This window comes from Rhinolophus ferrumequinum, chromosome 12 (genome assembly GCF_004115265.2).
Source record: "Rhinolophus ferrumequinum isolate MPI-CBG mRhiFer1 chromosome 12, mRhiFer1_v1.p, whole genome shotgun sequence".
NCBI classification, from domain to species: domain Eukaryota; kingdom Metazoa; phylum Chordata; class Mammalia; order Chiroptera; family Rhinolophidae; genus Rhinolophus; species Rhinolophus ferrumequinum.
In genome coordinates this window covers 8,370,130-8,377,797 of record NC_046295.1, presented here as the reverse complement: position 1 = coordinate 8,377,797, position 7,668 = coordinate 8,370,130, and the positions used below count along the sequence as shown (strand labels likewise).

Here is a 7,668-nt window from a genome sequence, read left to right as displayed (position 1 = left end):
TTTTTTTAAGACAAAACAAAATAATAATCCATCCTTGGTCCAATGTCTCCCTCCCCCCACCCCCAGAAGACACCCATAGCTTCCCTTCAGAGACCGTCCTATATCTCCTGCACTTCATATTAGAACTTCTAGAAAGAGTGGTCTGCACTCTTGGTTTCTTCTTCCACCCTTCCCACCACCATCCGCCTCTCAACCTACAGCAACCTAGCCTCCCCCTCCCTGGCCTCCGTGATTCTGTCAGGGGCCACGAAACGGTCAACTGCACAGGCACTGACTTATCCTGTCTTGTGTGGCCTCTGTGTAGCCCAAGACTCCCTGGTGACACTTCCCTTCCTTACCCCATTCTCCCCTGGCTCCTCTACTTCTTCCTAGAATGTTGCTGGTCCTTCTGTGGGATGTCACCAAACTCATGTCATCCTCATCCTGGCATTCCTCAGCTGCACTTCTAGCCCAGTCCTTGTTCAGGAGCTCAGAATCTATTCCCCATCTGCCCTCGGCGCTGCTCCCACCTGGATGTCATGCATGAACCTCACCCTCAACATATCCCAAACTAGACTGATCACATTTCTTTCCAAACTTGGCATCCCTGTCCACCTGGTCACGCAAGCCAGAACCTGGGAGAATTTCCATCTTTCCCCCTAGATGACTAATTAATTAAGTAATCCTTGGAAACAAAACAACAACAACGACAACAACATCTGAGGCCATACTTCTGGGATTCACAGTTGTCTCTACCACATCCTGACCTGCTGACGCTGCGCAAGACTCCTGACCTCTGTGCCTGTTTTCTTATCTATACACTGGGCATAATAACAGCATCTACTTCACAGGGGTGTTGTGCTGATTAAGTGGTGAATACAGGTAATGTCTAAACATTCCCGATCCAATACCTGGGTAAAACAAGAGCTGGGTAAAGGTAGGCTCTCACTGTCCAGTCCTCTTCCCCCCCAGGGACGGACATTGCCCACGCAGTGCTACTCAAAGTCTGGTCCACAGACTGGGGCCAGTGTGGGAAATATTTGTTATTGGTCTGCAATGAGGTAAGTGCAAAAGTTGAGAGTAAACGTTTAAAAATCTTATCTAGAAATTTGACAGGATAATTTTATACCTGTTGAACTTAATAACAAAAAAATTGGGGTTTCGCCTTACATCCATTAGCATGGCTACTATCAAAAGACCAGAAAATAACAAGTGATGGTGAGAATGTGGAGACATAGGAGCACCTGTGCACTGCTGGTGGGAAATGGTGCAGCCACTACGGAATAGTACTGTGGTTCCTCAAAAAATTAAAAATAAAATTAGTGTATGATCTAGCAATTCTTTTTTTGGGTCTATACCCAAAAGAATTGAAAGCAAGGACTTGAAGAGATATTTGTGTCCCATATTCATAGCAGCTTTACTCATAACAGCCAAAAGATGGAAGAGACTCAAGTGTCCATTGACAGATGAAAGGATAAACAAAATGTGGAATATTGTTCAGTCTTAAAAAGGATGGACATTCTGACATATGCTACAACGTGGATTACCCTTGAGGACATTGTGCTGAGTGAAACAAGCCAGTCACAAAGAACAAATACTTTATAATTCCACTTATATGAAGTCCTTGGAGTAGTCAAATTCACAGAGACAGAAAGTACAATGGTGGCTGTCAGGCGCTGGGGCGAAAAGGAAATGGGAGTAGTTGTTTATTAATGGGTAGTTTCCATTTTGCTGGACAAAAAAGTCCTAGAGACTGGTTGTACAACAATGTGAATATCTACTGAACACCACTGAAATGAACACTTAAAAATAGTTAAGATGGTACATTATGTTATGTGTATTTTACCTGAATTAATTTTTTTATTAAAAAATTAAGGCTTGTGTTTTGTACATCTTTTTAAAATTTATTTTTTCTGGTAATTCATTTTACAAAAGTATCATATTTGTTCAGGAAGGACTGGAAACAAAACAAAATGGGTCCTTCACTGCACAGCACAGATGCTTCCAGAAGCGCTGCCGGGGGGTCAGGTTCTCCTCCTGTCCTGGCTGGTTTGCCTGCCTACACTGTCACCCCTCTCCAACCCACTTCTTGTCCTGTGGCCACTGTGATCTTTCTAAAGAGCAAGTCTAACTTCATGTCGGTCTCGTGCAGTTTTTCGGTTGTGTTTGCTTGCTTCCAGAAAATCCCCAAAGCCCTCAGCTGGGAACGCAGGGCCCTCTGGGCGCCAGTCAGTACCTCTGCCCAGCCTCATGGCTGCTCATCCTGTGGATTGATCTGCCATTCCTCCATGGCCCTGGGACCTCTGTGTTTCCTCTCTGGGGCACTGGCTGTCCTTTGCTTGCAATGCCTCTGCCCCTATGTCCCGCCCACCTGATTTCTTGCTTGTCTGTCCAAAGGCTACCTTTTCCAGGAAACGTCTTCTGCAGGTCCAGGCATCACTATTTCCACATCCTATGATTAGCCAGGGGAAAAATGAGCCCCCCGTGCATTGAGGCAAATGTAAGACTCTTTAAAAGGAAGAGGTCAGGTTCTTGGGCCACAGCGGGGAAGCTTTAGGCAAGCAGTCTACTTGACACGTCTCAAATGATTCCTGGAAGGTGTTCCTGTCACTTGCCATGTTTTTTTTTTTCCTCTTCCAGATACATTGGCAAACCAGAGCAATCCAGGGGTCCTTCAAACTAGGGGTGTGGGGAGCCAGGCAGTGGGGTGGTGTTAGGTAACAAGGCGTGAACCCTCCGGGGACGTGCAGCTGGGAGCCCCACCCCTCTCCCCACCTTGCACAGCACAGAGACCCCGCAGGGCTCTCAAGCCCCAAGATTGTTGTCTTTCCTTTCAATCTGGGAGAACAGAGTGAGGCTTCAGGCTAGGTTTCTGATGTGCTTGCCCCCTACCTGGCCCAAGAGCAGAGAGCAGGGCCAGTGGAGCTGGCTATCACCACCCTGAGCAGCTTGGCTGCTTCCCACGGCGGGTTCCACCACGGCCTTGGGCCCTATCCTGCAGGGGAGACCCTCGTGTTCCTGCCAGCACTGTTCAAGATCCTGCTCTGGGCACCTGGATTCGAACTGTGTACCAACCTCCAAATAAGTTTTTCTAATTACCCTAAATGATGTGATCACTACAGACAGAAAGAGGCATCTCTTTTATTTTGTGATGGTTACAAGAAGGGGCAGCATAGTGCTATGGCCAGCTTCCTGGTGTGTGCGTGTGTGTGCGTGTGCGTGCGTGTGTGTTTAAATTCTTTATTATACATAGGAATTAGGAATTATTTATGGTTTCCTGTAATCCTCCCAGGTATAATATGTCAGATTCAAACTGGAAACTATGTCTGGGATGAAATCCTACTTGAAACAGTTTCTTGTGGTTCATATATTAATGACTGATGTCTGGCGGGTTTACACAAACAAAGTGAATATTATAATTTTGTGGATAAGCAAATAAATTACTTTTATAAGATTTAGGCACTTTCCACTGGAAGCTTTGATTTACCCAAAGAACTGCCTATGTATACAGGTTACTAAATTGCCAACTTGCAATCCTTCGGGTCTGGTTCTTAGGTTAAACAGGATGCAGACTTCCTGCTTAAACGGGAAAATATAAAATGTTTGATAAGTAGAAAGATTCTTTGTTGACATTTTGAAGCCTGCTGGGAGCGTTGAGAATTTGAGATTTGACCTCGTACAAGGGAATGGACCTTTTCACAAGCCATCAAGTGCCTGCTGGGGATCGTGGAGGACAGTGGCATCGTACCTTGGCCACACAAAACCTCTCTGGCACTGCCAGCCCCCCGCTCTTGGTGAGATCTCTGCTGGTTTTAAATTGCTGCAAGATATGAGCTGTCCTTTCTTCCCTTTGAGTTTTTACCACTCTGGATGCGACATTGCTGACAGATAAAAAGACTCCCACAGTATAACTATCAAAGCTGACAGGCTATATTTGTGTAAATAGCCAAACAAACTCACCAGGGAGCTGTATGGCGAGAGACAAACTCGTTTGGGACTCTGAGGCAAAGATAAACAAGCCTGTGGTAGTAACAGAACCGAGGTTCACAGGAAGTGATCTCTGAAGAAGCTGTCACTGACACAGACCCTAAGAGGAGAGAGAAGGCTGTGGAAAAGGAGTCTGAGCGAGGTGCCAAGTGTAGTTTTCATGGTGGCAAAGCAGGCCTTAGGTGGCCCGTTCCAGTTGCCCCAAGTAAAATGTGGCTCTTTCCTGGAGGTTTCCATGGAAACAAGACATGGGAGTGACTTTTCAGACCTGCGGTCCCTGGTCTTTTTTTTGATGAAGGGAGGTCTGTGGGGTCCTGGCCTCAGGGCTCAGGCTGTGTGTGGGGGGCTCCCAGTGCGGCACCCCCGGGCCCAGCCTGGGAGCTTTGAGGAAGCGGAATGTGGAAGTTGCTGCCTACTCCCTGCCCCCGGGCACAGGTGTCTTTCAGGGCAGGCCTCCAGAGGACCTGTGCCTGGTCAGTAACCCATGATGGGCCACTGACGAACCTGTGACTTAATTTTCTACCCTGATTTGATTCCAATGTTGTCCAAAGTAAGTTGGATCTAATTTTTTTTTAAAAGGTGGGGTATTCTGTGTGCTGTTATTGTGGATGGAGGGTGGTCTGCCTGAGCAGGCCTGGGGGGGTCGGGTGGGGGTGGGGGGTCAGGTGTGCAGTGACCAGGGAAGGACTGTGTTTCTGCTGTGCTGAGCTAGGCAGTGGGTCCCCAGGGATGGGGAGGAAAAAGTGCTCAGGGATCTGCACACTTAATTTTTATTTGCAAATAGTTATGTAAACACACATGCACGCCGGTTGCTGCCCAGAGGATTCTGGCATGCAGGCAGTCCATGCCCTGGGTCTTGGTGCTGGGCCGCCTCAGCTTTACGGCATTTGGAAGGCGACCTGATTGGAGCAGGCATGGACTTTGCTGATGCCGGGAAATTACTTTCTCTTGGATTCAAGCCCTCTTTTGCTTGTTGAGAAAGGGAGAGAGTTTGTTCTGGCTGAGCACCGGCGGGAGATACATCATTTCTGTTCTTTGGGACGCCTCCAGGCACCCAACACAAGCTCTGGGTGCCCTTGGTGGGCAAGCAACGACTTAGGCCTTGGCTCAAGTGTCACCTCCATCGGGAGAGTTTCCCTGACCAGTCTTCCTACAAACAAACAAGCAAACTAGACAACACAAAACACCATGAAATGACCCATCCTGGCCTATTTCATTAATACCACTTACCTTGATCTAGAAACATTTATTTCTTTGCTTGTTTATGATCTTTGTCCACTGGACATGAGCTCCCTGAGAGCTGCGACCTTGTTTGCCCGGTCGCTGCTCTATCCCTGGTATCGAAAACAGTGCCTGAAATACAGTAGGTGCTTTTAAAAATTGTGGAATTGGGGGCAGCCGGTTAGCTCAGTTGGTTAGAGCGTGGTGCTCGTAACACCGGAGTTGCCGGTTCGATCCCCGCATGGGCCAGTGTGAGCTGAGCCCTCCACAACTAGATTGAAACAACTACTTGACTTGGAGCTGATGGGTCCTGGAAAAATACACATAAAATAAATAAAAAAGTTTTAAAAAACGTGGAATGAATGAATGCGCTTTAAAGTGTACACAAGATTTGTTATCATGTGGGTAAGACATGCAGAAATGACTGTCATGACACAAATGTGTGTCGTGACAGAAAGGACTGCCACGAAGGAAGGAGTTACACTCATAGGTCCCTAGAAACAGGAAGCACAGCACACCACGCAGGCCACATGCAGAAGCACCAAGGGCCGTCAGGCAGCAAAAGGGAGAGGAGGCAGCACGGGCACATCTTCTATTGTGGCTTTCCTGGGAAGGAATGGGCGAGGCAGGGTAAGCACTGAGCAGGTTTAGGATTCCATGGCTGGGCTAATTTCAGCGGGCTCTGAGCTATGGTGGTGACCCCTAGCGGTCCAGTACCTGGTGATTAGGGCTAATGACTGTCGTCTCCTGGAATGGAAAAACCAGACAGAGGAGGTGGTTCTGAGCATGGGCTCTGGATGCGTTTGTTTGCATATTAAAGGCTTGCTCACTGGCAAGTCGTTTGCCCTCAACAGGAACTAGCTAACCCTGGGAAGGGCAGTCCCTCCCTGAGTCTGCAAAACCCCAGGATGTCAAAGCATCGGAAAATATAGGAAATAAAAAATGTGACTAAAATAGAATGACTCTTTGACATGTGCAGAAACGTAAAAGCTGTGGGCACAGATATTTAGACAAATGTGAAAGCAAACATACTTGGAGTGAGCTAAGAAACTGGGGGAATCATTCTGTGTCCATTGGTCATGAAATCAACCTGCTTCCTTTGAGTAGTTTTGCCAACGGCACCCTCAGTGGAAAAGATCTTTTCTGACACCACTCGCCTCTCCATGTTTTTATTGGCGTATAACATACATACAGAGAATTGGATCTATCAAAGGTATATAGCTCACAAATGTTCTCAAACTGAACACTCCCAGTAAGCCAGCACCCAGACCAAGATGTTGCTAGGAGTCGCAGGCAGTATCCCTTCCATTTGCAATGGTAAGCACCATCCTGACATCCAATAACATGGGTTGGTTTTGTCTTTATTCGCCTTCATATAAATGGCTTCATATTGCAACTGGCTTTTTTCTAATTATAGTTGTGAAATTCATGTATATTATTGCATATGGTTGAAGATAGTTGATTCTCATTGCTGTGCAGTATCCCATTGTGTGGCTATATCACAAGTTATTTATCCATTCAAATGTTAAGGAGCCTTCAGGAAATTTTCAGATTGGGATTATGAACCCTGTACTGATTTTTGGCCCACCGGTATGACAGGTCCTTTAGTTGTGATCCACAGAACTTAGCCTGGACAGCTTGATTCAGGAAGTGGGTTGATTGGAACCATTCTAAGTAGCTCACAGAATAGGAGGACAAAGGGGAGACAGCCAGGCTTTGAAAAGGATGCAAATCAGGGCTCCGCCTACTGTGGGATCCCGGTAGCGAGAACTGGAGGACAACCTCTCTAAGATAAACAGTACGTTGCTCCACCTGCCTGGAGGAGGGTTTCCTGTCTTCATTGTGTGGAACTTTTATAGTGTGTCATGGGAAAAAATTTTAAGAACTCTGTGGCTAAGTCATTTGGGAAAACTGGTTAAAAAAGCTTATACTTCTCAGGACCTTTAATATGAGAAAAGATATTTTAACCTTGCAGGAGGGCAATATTTCCCAAATTTGAATTTTTTCATGGAATATCAACTTACCTCTTAAGGGGCTTTAGTGTTTCAAGGGACACAGCTTTGGGAAATGCTGAGCCAGAATAGAGTGTGAATAAAGGGGAGTAGCGGGAAATGTGTTTGGGGCTGAATTTTCAATGCAAAGGTAAAGATTTGGGATGTTATCCCCCCAGAAAATAGGGAACTTTGAAAATACTCGGTCAGAGTTATACTTCAGGAATAACAGTCTGCCAAGTGTTACAATAATACCATACTTTCATGTGAGTTTTGCAGGTTAGGGAGTACCTTCAAGTACATTACCTCAGTCAACGCTGAGGGTCGGAGTTATCAGCCCAGATTACAGAAGTGGTCATTGATTCAGTGTGCTCTTCGCGAGCTGAGGGGCCTGGACGGAGGAAGTGTGTAAAAGTGAATCTAGCTGCCCACTGACCCTCTCTGATAGCTGCCTGTCCAAGACTTGGTTCTAAATGGGGATTGTAATGTA

At 46.5% G+C, this 7,668-nt stretch overlaps 1 non-coding gene across 1 annotated transcript; it reads left to right on the top strand.

Annotated features, from left to right (window-relative positions):
• The first annotated feature begins 5,362 nt into the window (after positions 1-5,362).
• TRNAT-CGU (transfer RNA threonine (anticodon CGU)) lies at positions 5,363-5,436 on the top strand. The gene has a single exon. It is a non-coding gene; the product is annotated as a tRNA-Thr (tRNA).
• Positions 5,437-7,668: the final 2,232 nt, after the last annotated feature.